This window comes from Vicia villosa, unplaced genomic scaffold, assembly GCF_029867415.1.
Source record: "Vicia villosa cultivar HV-30 ecotype Madison, WI unplaced genomic scaffold, Vvil1.0 ctg.001053F_1_1_1, whole genome shotgun sequence".
Classification (NCBI taxonomy): Eukaryota; Viridiplantae; Streptophyta; class Magnoliopsida; order Fabales; family Fabaceae; genus Vicia; species Vicia villosa.
In genome coordinates, this window is record NW_026705461.1 from 1,291 (window position 1) to 17,443 (window position 16,153).

Genomic DNA, 16,153 nt, shown 5'->3' on the forward strand with positions numbered 1-16,153 from the left:
AGTCAACAGAGCGAAAGTTTGAGATTAGGAGATTTAAATAGATAACAACTTCATAAAACGGACATTTTATTAATTACGTTGTTTCCAAAAAGCTTTTCTAAAATCTAATGGGATGGCGAAAGCGTACATTAGGATTAGGACAGTAATCTAAATCAACAGAGCGAAAGTTTGAGATGAGGATTTTTAATCAATTGAATTTGTAAAGATTTTTAATTAAATTATGCAAAAGCCAATGGACCTTCGGATCACCTTAAGTTAAACGAAATACATACTGATATCTGTCTTTTATTATATTCTTAATTTTTCACTCACTTTCCCTTAGGAACAATCGAAATTTTAGTAGCCCTAGCTTTACATAGTAACCTTAGATAACGGTAGATCGATTCATAGTCCCTGTGGATTCGATATCTTTTAAAACTACACGACACGACTGTGCACTTGCAGTCATCAGATTTATAGACACGTAAAGTCGCGATCAAGTTTTTGGCGCCGTTGCCGGGGACAATTTAAGTCGATATCGTAACTCACTGTTACACCGTAGAGACTAGGACAATTCTTCCCTTTCTTTCTGAACGATTGTATGCCAAATACTCGTTCACAAGGAGGAGATTTAATACAACGAATTAACGAGATCGAACGTTTCATTAACGTCAAACGTCGAGCTCGCAATATTCCCGAAGTAGCACCAATTCCTATTAATCAGGAATTGACTTTTACTGATCAAATCAATCAAATCACCCCAAAGTTAGAGATGGCTGCTATTCGTCCTCTTAGAGACTATGCCGCTCCTTCGCGCGCTGAACCGCATTCAAGTATCGCACCACCTGCGATTGAGGCAAACAATTTCGAACTGAAACCTTCGCTGGTCCAAGCTGTTCAACAGAATCAATTCTCTGGAAACCCTGTAGACGACCCCAATCTCCATTTATCCGTGTTCGTGCAATACGCCGACACTATCAAAGCCAACAACGTTAGTTCCGAAGCTATTCGATTACGCCTTTTCCCTTTCTCTTTGAGAGATAGAGCTAGAGCGTGGCTTCAATCCCTGCCTTCCAATTCCATAACTACATGGGACGAATTGAAGAGAGTATTCTTAGCGAGATACTTTCCGCATAGCAAAACTGCTATGCTCAGAGGTCAAATCAACGGATTTACCCAGAAAGATAACGAATCACTCTTCGAAGCTTGGGAACGTTACAAGGACATGCTTAGAATATGCCCTCATCATGGACTCGAACCATGGCTGATCATCCATACCTTCTATGGTGGTCTCTTATATAACACCAAAATGACTATAGATGCCGCTGCTGGCGGAGCATTAATGGACAAACCCCATGATGAAGCACACAAACTCATAGAGAACATGGCACAAAACCATTACCAATGGGGTGGAGAACGAGCTGCTCTAGAGAAAGCCCAAACCAAAGGAGGAATGTACGAAATAAGTGGTATAGACCGCGTTAACGCTAAAGTAGACGCTTTAACTCAAAAGATCGAGAACTTAACCATCACTCCTTCAGCCACCGTTGCTGCTGTAACACCTAACTGCGAGATTTGTGGATTGACTGGACATGTAGTTGCCGAATGTCAAATCTTGACTGGAGTCCCATCTGATCAAGTAAACTATGCTCAAGGAAACCCTTATTCTAACACGTACAACCCTAGATGGAAAAACCACCCGAACTTTTCTTATAAGAACAACAATGCGTTGTACGCGCCTGGACAAGCACCTGCTGTACCACCTGGCTACCAAAAAGCGCCTGTAGCTGCTCAAAATACCCCTAGGAAGTCAAATCTAGAAATCATGATGGAGAACTTTATAGCTTCCTGTAATACGGTGAACTGACTTTTTATCGATCGAAATGTCGCGGTTAAGCATGAGTCGCCACCGACTTTTATTTTATCCAAACTAAATCGGAAAGGCTAAAAGAAACAGAAAAAAAACCTTTTAAAGAAATCTGAGTTCGGGGGGTAATTTATGCAAAGGGAAGGTGTAAGGCACCCTTTGCATCCATGGTTTTCCATGGGCTCTTAATTGTTTTGCTTGCTCGTTTGTCTTTAGAAAAAGTAGATGAAAGAAAAAAGTGGACTTTAGCTCGTAAATGAGCGTAGCCAGTTTTTGAAGAATTGTGAGAAAGAATATGAAAATTGAGCATTGCAAAGCAATTAGGGGCAATTACCTTAAACTCAGATGATAGGTCTCTTTTTAGCCTTTCAGAATGAAAGGGTCAATCCTTGCCATAAGGGGGCAGGAAGCCTTTTGTTTGGAGGTAGAAGGGTCATCGAAATATCCTTTGCCATAAGACTGTCCCATGCCATAGAAGGGCAGGTAGTCTAAGGTAAGGATCAGAATAAGCCTCATTCGTAGGCAGCCAAAAGATACCTCAGCCTTTTTCCGTAGGCAACTTCCGAGGGTCGAGGTCATATTTGTGTATCGAAGGCAGCATCATTTAGGGTCGTATGACCTTTATTTATCGAGGCAGCATGGCTGAGGTATCCTCGTATTCGAGGGACGTGGCTTATTCTGCAAAAAACACAAAGGCAACAGGCAGCAGGCAACAAGGGAACAGAGAGGGTTACCCAAAAGCGTGCGTGTGTGCACCAATCACGTGATTATATTCAATTATATTATCTTGTAAATTAATGAGGCTAATTCAATTTAATAGTTGTCACTCCCTATTTTACTAACCACGCAGATATTATAAGGCAAGAAACAGTAATAATATGGGGGAGGGGACAATGAAACCAGCGGATCCCTTAATAGGGTTTGACATAAGTAATAATTAAACAGAAAGAATAAAAGATTAGAGTTTAGGGATACCAAACTCATAGCTTTGGCAATCAACGAACCCTGAAAAGGCAAACAAACCAAAAATAGGGTGAGTGTATGGCTAATTCAGAGGCGAACGTTTCTAACCCTAAAATAATAAGGTCGAGACAATAATTTGAAATAAGTAATTAAATGAAGGGCACTTAGCTTTTTGCATTTGATCTGACGTGATTGATAGTCGGAGGATGCCTTAAGGTTAACCCTGAAAAGAGGCAACGCAACAGAAGAATGAAGGCGAAACAAACCCTAATTTTAAAGATAAACCAAATAGAATTTAAATTAAATTGAATAGAACACTTAACTTCGTATTTTTTTTGGATCAGGCGCGTAGTCGGGAGTAATCATATTGCTAACCCTGCAAAAGGCACAGAAAAGAAAATGTATTCAGTGTATTATCAATCCTGGTTACGATTCAGATAGAGTGTAATGATAAATCGATTTAATTAATTATTGGTCTTGCGACCTAATTAATTAAATCGAGGCAAAATTTGAGTGAAAATAAATTTTAGGAATTTTTGTGAATTAGATAATATGAATTTTGAAAATATTTAAATGCTTAAACAAAAATTAAAAAAAAGAAAAGAAAATAAATAATAAAAAAAGGATAAATGTATAAATAGGATAAATATGCAATTAAATATTAAACATTAAATATATAAAAATATTATAATTAATATATAATAAATATAATAGACATATATAAAAAAACTACATATTTAATAGGCAAATAAAATAATTAAATAAATAAAATAAGTAAAGTTTTTATAATATAATAAAATAAATACATAGTTTTTATTGAAAAGAAAAAAAACAAAACTGAATTAATATATATATAAATAAAATAAGAAAATAGAGGTTTATGTAATAAAAATAAAAAAAATTAGAAAACAAAACTTAGCTGGAATCGTATGCTTCGCGCGTGTAATATCCATGGTGCGTCTGCGGCTTCAGGTGCGTTGGATTGGTTGCCAGTTTGATCGGATGGGAGAGCGTTGAGGGTGCACGATATCTGGGTGAGTCATAATGCGCTGAATCACGCTGGCCTTCAAACCAAAACGCGCGCGCGTTTTTTTTGAATTGGGCCAATAGCTGGCCGCCACGCAATCGTCTTCTCCCCAGAAATTCTACAACTCAGCCTTTTACACCGCTTGTTACAAAACGCGTTGTAAAAGTGCTTCTTTTCATACCTGTAAAATAACGAATGGGATCTAGAGGGGAGATAAATTTTTCGCGATACCATGGTCAAATTCTTCTTGTCCTCGCGAATCTATCCATGGTAACCACATGTCCCAATTTTACCTTGAGCATAAACCCCCAAATCGAAGGTATGAACCCTAACATGGTGGTATGTTCATAAAAGCATAATAACACGCCAAATTCTCCAGAAACGATCAATACACAATATTAAACACGAATACATGAATTAAAATTGATGATGATGCATGAGTAAGGCTAATCGACCAAATTTAGAAAAGTGCAAACCGTGGCTTATTGGAGCGCGTTCCTGGCGTTCTGGATCTCGAAAGCAATCGAGAATCGCTCAATGATGATCAGAGAATGTTTTGTAATCACCAAAAACACTTGAACCGTTCTGGAATTAGGAATTGGAACTTTGATTTTTTTTGGAGATTTTGACTCGGGTTTGAAGCTTTTCTGACTGCCAATTTTCCAATCCTTGTACCTTGGCTTTGCTCTTCTACTTATAGAGAAGGATTAGGGTAAATAAAACTGCAAAGAATCTTGTTAAATCTTGATTTGCAAGATTTGAAAAAATATATTTTAAAACTTTCTAAATGAGTCCAAATCCAATATTTTCTTCACCAATTAGCCTTGCACGAAATTTTCAGTGATTATTAGATATTTGTGTGATTGATGATGATTGAAAAATAGACACAAATCATATCTTTTGTATTTTATTTTTTTCATAATTAATTCATGATTTTAAATGATTAAAATCACAAAATAATTAATAAAATAATATAAAATATGAGGATATGATCTTTGAGGCGTGCATGGGCTTGTAATGAAGATTGGGTGAAGAAATCATAGGCCCATTTGGAGAATTTTGGATTTTGGACCTTTTCTTTTCACATTTTTTTCTCAAAAATAGTCCAACTTTGACATGGTGTATCTCTCTCAATTTTTGAGGTATGGAGGTGTTCTAAGACATTATAGAAACCTTAGAGTGTCCTCTAACCAGTGTCTTTGGTCTCATATCAAAATTATTTTCCATGCTCATTTTATACTCTTTTGAAAAAAGTGTCTTCTTGTTGTCTTTTGAAAAGGACCTCTAATGTTTTAGCCCACATCTCTCAAATGAAGCATTTTTAGACTTGGCATGTGAGAGACAAAATTGTAGAGAATCAAATTTACTTCAAAATGAGCTTTGGATGGATAATTTCTGATGTTCCACGTGAGAGTTATGGCTGGTCAAAGTTCAGTTGACTTTTCCTATACAAAACCCTAATTTAGAAACCTTTTGATTTGTTGATTTTTGATCTTTCCTTGATGAACCATGATCAATTTTTGATCAAATGGTGAATGATACTTCAATATGATGATCTTGACAAAAAATCAGGAATTTTGACTTTACTTTGACCATAGTTTGACTTTTAAGTCAAGATAGTCGACTGTTGATTTTCTGAATCATTGAGTGACCATTCCTTTGAATTGAGCTTTGATACTTGTCATAGAGATAGTGTGGGATATATTGAGCCATATGAGATGCCTTGGAGCTATTGATTCACTGATTTCTTTTTGAATGAACCAAACCCTAGTTCAGAGCCTTTGTATAGGAGAGAGTGTCTATGAAGCTTTGAACTTTGATTTGAACTTGCACATGAGAAATAGTATGGGCAAATTTTGGGGTATGTCACTTCCCAACAACAAACCAACAAGGACTTCCTAAATCAAAACATCCACAATAGCGAGCAACTAAAACAACTATCGAACAAAGTAGATGCCTTAGCTACGCATAACAAAATGTTAGAAACTCAAATCTCACAAGTAGCTCAACAACAAGCACCTACTGCTGCCCCTGCTGGCACGTTTTCTGCTCAACCTCAACCCAATCCTAAAGGACATGCGAATGCAATAACACTACGAAGTGGAACGAATTACGATGGACCTATAGATCCTAGAACTCAAAACATACCCATGTCACAACAAGAGCCAAAGGAAACCCAAAAGAAAACAACTGATGACCAAACTGCCAAGACTGATGAGAACAATAACGAAGTGGAACCTGAAAAAGAGAAACCTTACGTTCCACCACCACCTTATAAGCCACAAATTCCTTACCCTCAGAGATTAGCTAAATCAAAAACCGAAGCGCAATTTAAAAGATTTGTAGAACTTCTGAAGCAATTAAACATAACCATACCATTCACAGAAGCCATAACTGAGATGCCTTCGTACGCTAAATTCCTAAAAGAAACCCTATCAAACAAAAAGAAACTCGAGGATAATGAAACTATAACACTTACCGCTGAATGTAGCGCTATCATCCAAAATAACATGCCTCCAAAACTGAAAGACCCTGGTAGTTTCTCTATACCCTGCGTAATAGGAAAAACCATTATTGAGAAGGCCTTGTGCGATTTAGGAGCTAGTGTTAGTTTGATGCCTCTTTTAACCTGTAAGAAACTCAATCTAGGTGAGCTTAAAGCAACGAGAATGTCTCTTCAACTAGCTGACCGTTCAGTCAAATACCCTGTAGGAATGTTAGAAAATATCCCTGTTCGTGTAGGTCAATTCTACATCCCAACTGACTTCATCATCATGGATATCCAAGAAGATTCTAACATCCCGATCATATTAGGAAGACCATTCTTAGCAACCGCTGGTGCAATTATAGATGTCAAGCGAGGAAAGCTTACTTTCGAAGTAGGAGAAGAGAAAATAGAATTTATCCTTTCCCAATTCCTAAAAGCACCTTCTATAATTGACACATGTTGTTCTGCTGACATAATCGACGAGTGTGTCAAAGAAATAAAATCCGAACCAAATAAGGAAACCGAGATCCTAAGAATTCCTATGCCGCCAATTCTTGAAGATGACAACTGGCGTGAGGAATATCAAGATGACCACCTGAGTGAATGCTTAGCTTTAACTCCCGATCCTATACCTGGACCTAAGAAACCTGCTATAGAGCTAAAAACACTTCCTACCGATCTTAGATACGAATTTCTAGACGAAGAACTAAACCGACCAGTTATAGTGAACGCCAACTTAGGACGAACCGAGACTGAAAAATTACTTAATGTCCTAAGAAAATACCCGACCGCTTTAGGATATAACATATCAGATCTGAAAGGTATAAGCCCTTCTCTGTGTATGCACCGCATTATGCTCGAAGACGATAGTAAAACCTCTAGGGAACATCAAAGGCGGATAAATCCTATTATGAGCGATGTGGTTAAAAAGGAAATTCAAAAACTGCTAGAAGCTGGAATAATATATCCTATATCCGATAGTAAATGGGTTAGCCTTGTTCACGTCGTACCAAAGAAAGGAGGAGTTACTGTAATCACAAACGCTAAAGGCGAATCTGTAGCACAACGTACCCAAACTGGATGGAGAATGTGCATTGACTATAGGAAGCTAAACAAAGCTACCCGAAAAGACCATTTCCCTTTACCTTTCATAGATCAAATGCTCGAACGCCTAGCTAAACACTTGCATTTCTGTTATCTGGATGGATACTCCGGATTTTTCCAAATTCCTATCCACCCTGACGACCAAGAGAAGACCACGTTTACCTGTCCTTATGGTACATTCGCCTATAGACGAATGCCTTTTGGACTATGCAATGCACCCGCGACCTTCCAAAGATGTATGATGGCATTATTTGCCGACTTCCTAGATGGAATAATGGAGGTCTTTATGGACGACTTATCTGTCTGTGGAGGAAGTTTTGAAACATGTTTAGAAAACCTTGAAATGGTACTTAAACGATGCGTAAGCGTAAACCTAGTCCTTAATCGGGAAAAATGCCATTTCATGGTTCGACAAGGAATTGTACTGGGACACATCGTATCTGATAGAGGAATCGAAGTTGATAAAGCTAAAATTGAAATTATCGAAAACCTTCAACCTCCCAAAACCGTTAGAGAAATAAGAAGTTTTCTGGGACACGCTGGTTTCTACCGACGCTTCATTAAGGATTTCTCTAAAATAACCAAACCGTTAACCGAATTACTTATGAAAGACGCCGAATTTATTTTCACTGATAAATGCACTGAAGCATTTCAAACGCTTAAACGAGCATTAATCTCTGCGCCAATTATGCAACCTCCCGACTGGAATGAGCCTTTCGAAATAATGTGTGACGCGAGTGATTATGCTGTAGGAGCCGTTCTAGGGCAAAGAAAGGATAAGAAACTACATGTCATATACTATGCGAGTAGAACCCTAGACGAAGCTCAGATGAATTATGCCACGACAGAAAAAGAATTATTAGCTGTCGTATTTGCATTAGACAAGTTCCGTTCTTACCTAGTAGGAGCCAAAATAATCATATACACTGACCACGCCGCCATTAGGTACCTCCTAACCAAAAAGGACGCTAAACCAAGACTTTTGAGATGGATCTTGTTACTACAAGAGTTCGACCTGGAAATTAAAGATAAAAAGGGCACTGAAAATGTCGTAGCAGATCACCTCTCTCAATTGGAAAATCTGAAACCCGAAGAAGTACCAATTGACGATGATTTCCCTTATGAAAGACTCATCGCTCAGTTAGAAGCCAATGAATTCGAACCATACCATCCGAACGCTGAAACCAACAAATTAGCAGAAATAGCTTTAGCCCACTCTGACACACCTTGGTATGCAGATTTCGTAAACTACCTAGCTGCTGGTGTGCTTCCTCCTGATCTAAGTTACCAACAGAAGAAGAAATTCTCCCATGACCTAAAACATTACTATTGGGACGACCCGCTCATGTTCAAAAGAGGCCCCGATGGAATCTTTAGACGTTGTGTACCCGAGGAAGAAATAAGAAGCATAATAACACACTGCCATTCTGCACCGTGTGGAGGACACCATAGCACATCTAGAACCTGCGTCAAAATCCTTCAATCTGGACTCTTCTGGCCCAACCTGTGGAAAGACGTTTATTTTGCTGTACTAAGCTGTGATAGATGCCAACGAACCGGAAACATTTCAAGACGCAATGAAATGCCTCAAAAAGGCATTCTAGAAGTAGAAATATTTGACGTCTGGGGAATAGACTTCATGGGACCGTTTCCGTCATCGTTTGGAAATCAATATATACTCGTAGCTGTCGATTACGTTTCAAAATGGATAGAAGTTATTGCTTCTCCTACAAACGATACACGAGTAGTTATCAAACTCTTCAAAAACGTCATCTTTCCTAGGTTCGGTGTGCCAAGATTGGTAATTAGTGATGGTGGTTCCCATTTCATTTCAAGAATACTTGAGAAACTCCTTCGAAAATATGGAGTGAATCATCGAATAGCTACACCATACCATCCACAAACAAGCGGACAAGTAGAAGTATCTAACCGCGAAATAAAACAAATATTGGAGAAAACTGTTGCTATATCTAGGAAAGATTGGTCAACCAAGCTAAATGAAGCTTTATGGGCTTATAGAACAGCTTTCAAAACTCCAATAGGAACTACCCCATTCAAACTCGTTTATGGAAAATCATGTCACCTACCGGTAGAGTTAGAACATAAAGCCTATTGGGCCATTAAGAACTTAAACCTAAACTACACTGCCGCTGGTGAGAAACAACTTCTAGACATAAACGAATTAGAAGAACTTAGACAAGACGCTTACGAAAACGCCAAAATCTATAAAGAGAGAACGAAAAAATGGCACGACAAGCGTATATCTAGGAAAAAATTTAGCATAGGCGATAAAGTACTTTTATTTAATTCTAGACTAAAATTATTTCCTGGTAAGTTACGATCTAGATGGTCTGGCCCTTTCGAAATAACTAACATATTTCCGAGTGGAGCGATAGAAATCAAAGGAGAAACCGTCAAACCTTTTGTCGTAAATGGGCAACGTCTTAAGTATTACCATCATCTCGAACACGATGAAAACATCGAGGTTTTTAAACTTGACGAACTGCCCGCCCTTTCGAAAAAATAGTTTTCTATTTTAAAATCGTCGAGCTTACGACATAAAACAAAGCGCTTGGTGGGAGACAACCCACATTTATTTACTCTTTTATTTTATTTTATTTTTATTTTTAATTTTTAACCTTTTAATTTTCATTTAAATAATCTATTCTATTTTTAATTATTCTAATTTTAATCATTTTTTACTTTTTTCATACATCTTATAATAATTATTATAATTATAACTGCTATCTTAATTCGAGAAAATATTTCCTTTTTATAATTATAATTATTATTATAACTTGTTACTTAATTTCATTTCATTTACTTTATTTTATTTTATTTAATTTTTAAAATAAACACTAGCCTAGTTCTAACTTAATCTTAATATTTTCAACTTCTAGGTTTTTCATTTAACTACTAACTACGATGCAAGAAGTTGATAATATGGAAGTTGTGTTCCGTGGTAGAGGACAAGAAGCGAGATTTAATAAGCTGGCTGAAAGACACATGGATTTGACTTGCTATCCTCACCAACCAACTATGGTGAAACTTGGTATCGAAGAAAGCATCCTACACCTGCTAAACCAAATTGGTTGGACTGGTTCTCACTTGTTCCGCAAGTTTAGTACCTACCGGAAGCTCACTCTGGAATTCTTGAGCTCCCTGACCTGAAGGATAGAAAAACACTTAGAAAGGGGGGGGGGGATTGAATAAGTGTGACTTTAAATCTTGGACGATAAAAATAAATTGCACAATTATTTTTATCCTGGTTCGCTGTTAACGAAGCTACTCCAGTCCACCCCCGCAGAGATGATTTACCTCAACTGAGGATTTAATCCACTAATCGCACGGATTACAATGGTTTTCCACTTAGTCCGCAACTAAGTCTTCCAGAGTCTTCTGATCACAACTTGATCACTCCAGGAACAACTGCTTAGTTCACTCCTAAGACTTTTCTAGAGTCTACTGATCAACACGATCACTCTAGGCTTAGTTCACTCCTAAGACTTTTCTAGAGTCTACTGATCAACACGATCACTCTAGGCTTAGTTCACTCCTAAGACTTTCTGCTCAGCCAACTGCTAAGACTTCCTGCTCAGCCAACTGCTAAGACTTCCTAGAGTATACTGATCACACGATCACTCTAGTTCCTTACAACTTAATGTAATCAATTCAAGAGTTTACAAATGCTTCTTAAAAGCGATAATCACAACTGTGATATTTCTCTTACAGTTTAAGCTTAATCTCACTAAAATATTACAACAGCAATGTAGTGAGCTTTGATGAAGATGAAGATTCTGAGTTTAGATTTGAACAGCGTTTCAGCAAGTTTGATATGAGTTGTTTTGGTGCAGAATCGTTAACCTTGCTTCTCATCAGAACTTCATATATATAGGCGTTGAGAAGATGACCGTTGAATGCATTTAATGCTTTGCGTGTTCCGTACAGCTTCGCATTTAATGTTATACGCTTTTGTCAACTACCTCGAGCCTTGTTCACGCTGTGTCTACTGACGTAGCCTTTAGTAGCTTTAACGTTCCTTTTGTCAGTCAGCGTAGTCTGCCACGTGTACTTCCTTCTGATCTGATGTTTGTGAATACGACGTTTGAATATCATCAGAGTCAAACAGCTTGGTGCATAGCATCTTCTGATCTTCTGACCTTGAAGTGCTTCTGAGCGTGATACCATCTTCTGATCTTCAGTGCTTCTGATCTCATGTTCTTCTGATGCTTCCATAGACCCATGTTCTGATTCTGCTTCGACCATCTTCTGATGTCTTGCCAGACCATGTTCTGATGTTGCATGCTGAACCATTTGAGACACAACTTCTGAGCGCTGAATTATGCGTACTCTTTATATATTTCCTGAAAGGGAAATTGCATTGGATTAGAGTACCATATTATCTTAAGCAAAATTCATATTATTGTTATCATCAAAACTAAGATAATTGATAAGAACAAATCTTGTTCTAACAATCTCCCCCTTTTTGATGATGACAAAAACATATATAAATGATATGAATTTGCGATCAGAAAGAGTAGACGGCAAAAGACAAATTACACAGCTATAGCATAAGCATATGAATAAGTCTCCCCCTGAGATTAACAATCTCCCCCTGAGATAAATAATCTCCCCCTGAAATAAATACTCGAAGAACTTTAATAAAAGACTTCCCTGATTATTTCGGTAGAGACGATCATATAAGCTTCTGCCTTCAGAGAATTCATAGCTTCTGACTTCTGCTTCCATTGGACAGCTTCAGAACTTGAATTTCTTTAGATCCTTAGAACACTCACAGCTTCTGACTTCTGCTTCCATTCAGGACAGCTTCAGAACTTGAATTTCTTTGATCTTCAGAACATTCACAGCTTCTGACTTCTGCTTCCATTCAGGACAGCTTCAGAACTTGAATTTCTGGATCTTTTGGAGCATTCACATCTTCTGATTTCTGCTTCCCTCGGATAGCTTCAGAACTTTGAATGTCTACCAACATCACTTCATGCTAGATTTGTATCAGAACATTGTTGAATGTACCAGAGCATCATCAGAGCATCTCTACATCCTGAAATGTTACAGAACAAAAACTAAACGACAAAAGTCAGCATGAACGAGTTAGAACATAAAATGTATATTCAAATACATGATATGTATTAGAGCCAAATGTATCAGAGCATTTAGGCTAAAAACGTGTATCAGAGCAAATAATGTATCAGAGCCATAACATTATATGTATCAGAGCAAATAGAATTTTGTCAGAACAGGATAGACAATGATATTCAAATTCTATTATCAGTGCTTCTGATTCATTCTTCTTTCTTGCTTCTGATCTCTGAAGCTTGACAGCACTCAGCTTGCTTCAGTTTCCATGGTTTTGCTTTGAAGATTTTCTTCACTTCTCTGTACCTGCAAAACACTTAAACCATATAGAACTTGCAGTTCTTGTTAGTGAATGTGTGGGAGCCTTTACCCAGCAACTGATAGATTTAATCAAATCATTTATCATTTATCTTTCTCCCCCTTTTTGTCATAACATCAAAAAGAATGTTTAAAAAGATTCAGATGCATAAAACGACAAAAGAAAACATTTACTGGAATGTAAAACACAAGGAAACTTTTTCATTGATAATCAAAAGATGATTACAAGAAGATGTGCAACAAGGAAAATAAAACTACTAAGACCAAATCCTAGGACCCTAGCTAAGACCACGTCTGTGCCAGCATGCCATGAAGGAGTGAAACGCCTCATTGACTGCTTCTAGGGCTTTCAGGCGAGGGATCAGGGAGACTTGGTCCTGCAGCAGATCTTCCACCACCTTTACCAGAGACAACATCCTCAGCGGGTGAAGATGAAGAGATGTCTTCAGAAGAGATTAAGGGAGAGGAAAGATCAGAGGAAGCTGAGTCTTGAAGGTCGAAAGATGAGGAAGAAGATGGAGATGATGGAGGGCTTTCACCAGGAGGATGAAACACACGTCTAGAATAGTTTCCAGACAACATTGCTTCGAAAGGATTCACCTTGAGAGGATCATAGGTGATTTTGATCTTTTTGGGTTTGGAAGGTGATGTTTCAACAGCTTTTCGTTTGTTGTTTTTATCATTTTCATTATTTCCTGGGCTTGATGAAGAATTCATGATGGGTTTGCAGAAAAATGAACAGGAAGAGTTTGATATGGAAGAGAGAGAGAGACAACCTTTATGAGGAATGCAACGAGATAGAAAAAGTAGAGAGGGAACGAGAAGAGTTTAAAGAGTATTTAAAAGAAAATGAAATGAAACGAATGATGAAAAGCATTTAATGTTACGTGACGTGAGGAGAGATAATAAAGACGAATGAGGTGACTAGCACAGTTACCTATGGTCGGCGTCCCTTCAACTGCACGCGCGCTTATCCATGAATAGTAACGACAGGTTTACCATCCCGAGATAAAACGTAACAGCTGTTTTGCTTTAAAAGAGGTTCTGAATCAACTTAGACAATGAAACATTAGTAATAACCGAATCATAATTTCTAAAAGAATTCAATCAGAACTTCTGATAAAAAAAATTGTTCCACATTCATTTCAGAAGATACTCATACATGAGAACTTCTCATCTTCTCATTCTGGGCATAAATCCATACTGATGTTCTTCAGAATGAACTTAAACCTATCTTCAGCCAGGGGTTTTGTAAAGATATCAGCCCATTGATGGTCTGTATCAACAAAGTTTAAAGAAATAACACCGTTCTGAACATAGTCCCTTATGAAATGATGTTTTATCTCAATATGTTTAGCTTTTGAATGAAGAATAGGATTCTTAGATAAACATATAGCAGAAGTATTATCACAGAATATAGGAATGTTACTCTCAAATATCTGATAATCTTCTAACTGACTCTTCATCCAGAGCATCTGTGTACTACAACCAGCAGCAGCGACATATTCTGCTTCTGTGGTTGATAGAGCAATTGTTGCTTGCTTCTTGCTGTACCAGGAGATCAAATGACTTCCAAGAAATTGGCAACTTCCTGAAGTACTTTTTCTTTCAATTCTGTCTCCAGTATAATCAGCATCGCAGAATCCTACTAAGTTGTATTCTTTAGATTTTCTGTAAACTAAGCCAACATTAGTAGTACCTTTCAGATACCTTAGAATTCTCTTAACAGCAGTTAAATGAGATTCTCTAGGATCTGATTGGAATCTAGCACACAAACAAACACTGAACAGAATGTCAGGTCTAGAAGCAGTCAAATATAGAAGAGATCCAATCATACCTCTGTATAACTTCTGATCTACCTTCTTACTTACCTCATCCTTACCTAGGATGCATGTTGGATGCATAGGAGTTTTGGCTTCTTTGCAGTCTAGAAGATTAAACTTCTTCAGAAGTTCCTTCACATACTTGGTTTGGTGAACGTACGTTCCTTCTGATGTTTGATTTATTTGTATTCCAAGGAAGTACTTGAGTTCTCCCATCATGCTCATTTCAAACTCAGCCTGCATAGACTTAGCAAACTCCTTTCCAAGTGTAGCATTAGATGTTCCAAAAATAATATCATCTACATATATTTGACAAATTAAAATATCCTTTTTAAAGGTTTTACAAAAGAGAGTAGTGTCCACTTTTCCTCTAGTGAAACCATTATCCAGAAGGAAAGAACTTAAGCGTTCATACCAAGCTCTGGGAGCCTGTTTCAATCCATATAAAGATTTCTTAAGTTTAAAAACATGATTAGGAGACATAGAGTCTTCAAAACCAGGAGGTTGATGGACATAAACTTCTTCATCTATATAACCATTTAAGAAGGCACTCTTAACATCCATTTGATAGAGAGTGATGTTATGTTGAGTGGCAAAAGAAATTAATAAACGAATAGATTCTAACCTGGCCACTGGTGCAAAGGTTTCTGTATAATCAATCCCTTCTTGCTGACTATAACCCTGAGCCACCAGTCTGGCTTTGTTTCTTACCACTTCACCTTTCTCACTGAGCTTGTTTCTGAAGACCCATTTTGTACCGATTATATTGAATCCATCTGGTCTAGGAACAAGATCCCAAACATCATTCCTTGTAAACTGATTCAGTTCTTCTTGCATAGCAATTATCCAGTCTGGATCTTCTAGAGCATGATCAACAGAAGTTGGCTCGATCAAAGATACAAGACCTAATTGACAGTCTGCATTGTTCTTAAGGAATGCTCTTGTTCTGATTGGATCATCCTTCTTTCCAAGAATGACGTCTTCTGAATGACCAGAGATGAGTCTGGATGATCTTCTGACAGATGGTTCTTCAGATATGCTTAGATCCTCCAGAGAAGCTGATACTTGATCTTCAGATTCTTTGCTTCTGAGAGGTTCTGCTTCTGATGCGTTGCTTCTTGGCTCAACAACTTCTGATATGTCAATGTCATAACCTGCAAAATTATCAACCTGCTTTGGTTTTTCAGAACCAAGCTTATCATCAAACCTGATATTGATTGATTCTTCTACAACCAATGTTTCAGTATTGTATACTCTGTAGCCTTTTGAGCGTTCAGAATATCCAAGAAGGAAACATTTTTGTGCTTTGGAATCAAACTTACCAAGATGATCTTTAGTGTTCAGAATAAAGCATACACATCCAAAAGGATGGAAATATGAAATGTTGGGCTTTCTATTCTTCCACAATTCATAAGGAGTCTTATTTAGAATAGGTCTGATAGAGATTCTATTCTGAATATAACATGCAGTGTTTATTGCTTCTGCCC

At 37.5% G+C, this 16,153-nt stretch overlaps 1 non-coding gene across 1 annotated transcript; it reads right to left on the reverse strand.

Annotated features, from left to right (window-relative positions):
* Positions 1–1,126: 1,126 nt before the first annotated feature.
* On the reverse strand, positions 1,127–1,233 carry LOC131632946 (small nucleolar RNA R71). Its single transcript, XR_009293184.1, has one exon. It is a non-coding gene; the product is annotated as a small nucleolar RNA R71 (small nucleolar RNA).
* Between the last annotated feature and the right edge of the window lie 14,920 nt (positions 1,234–16,153).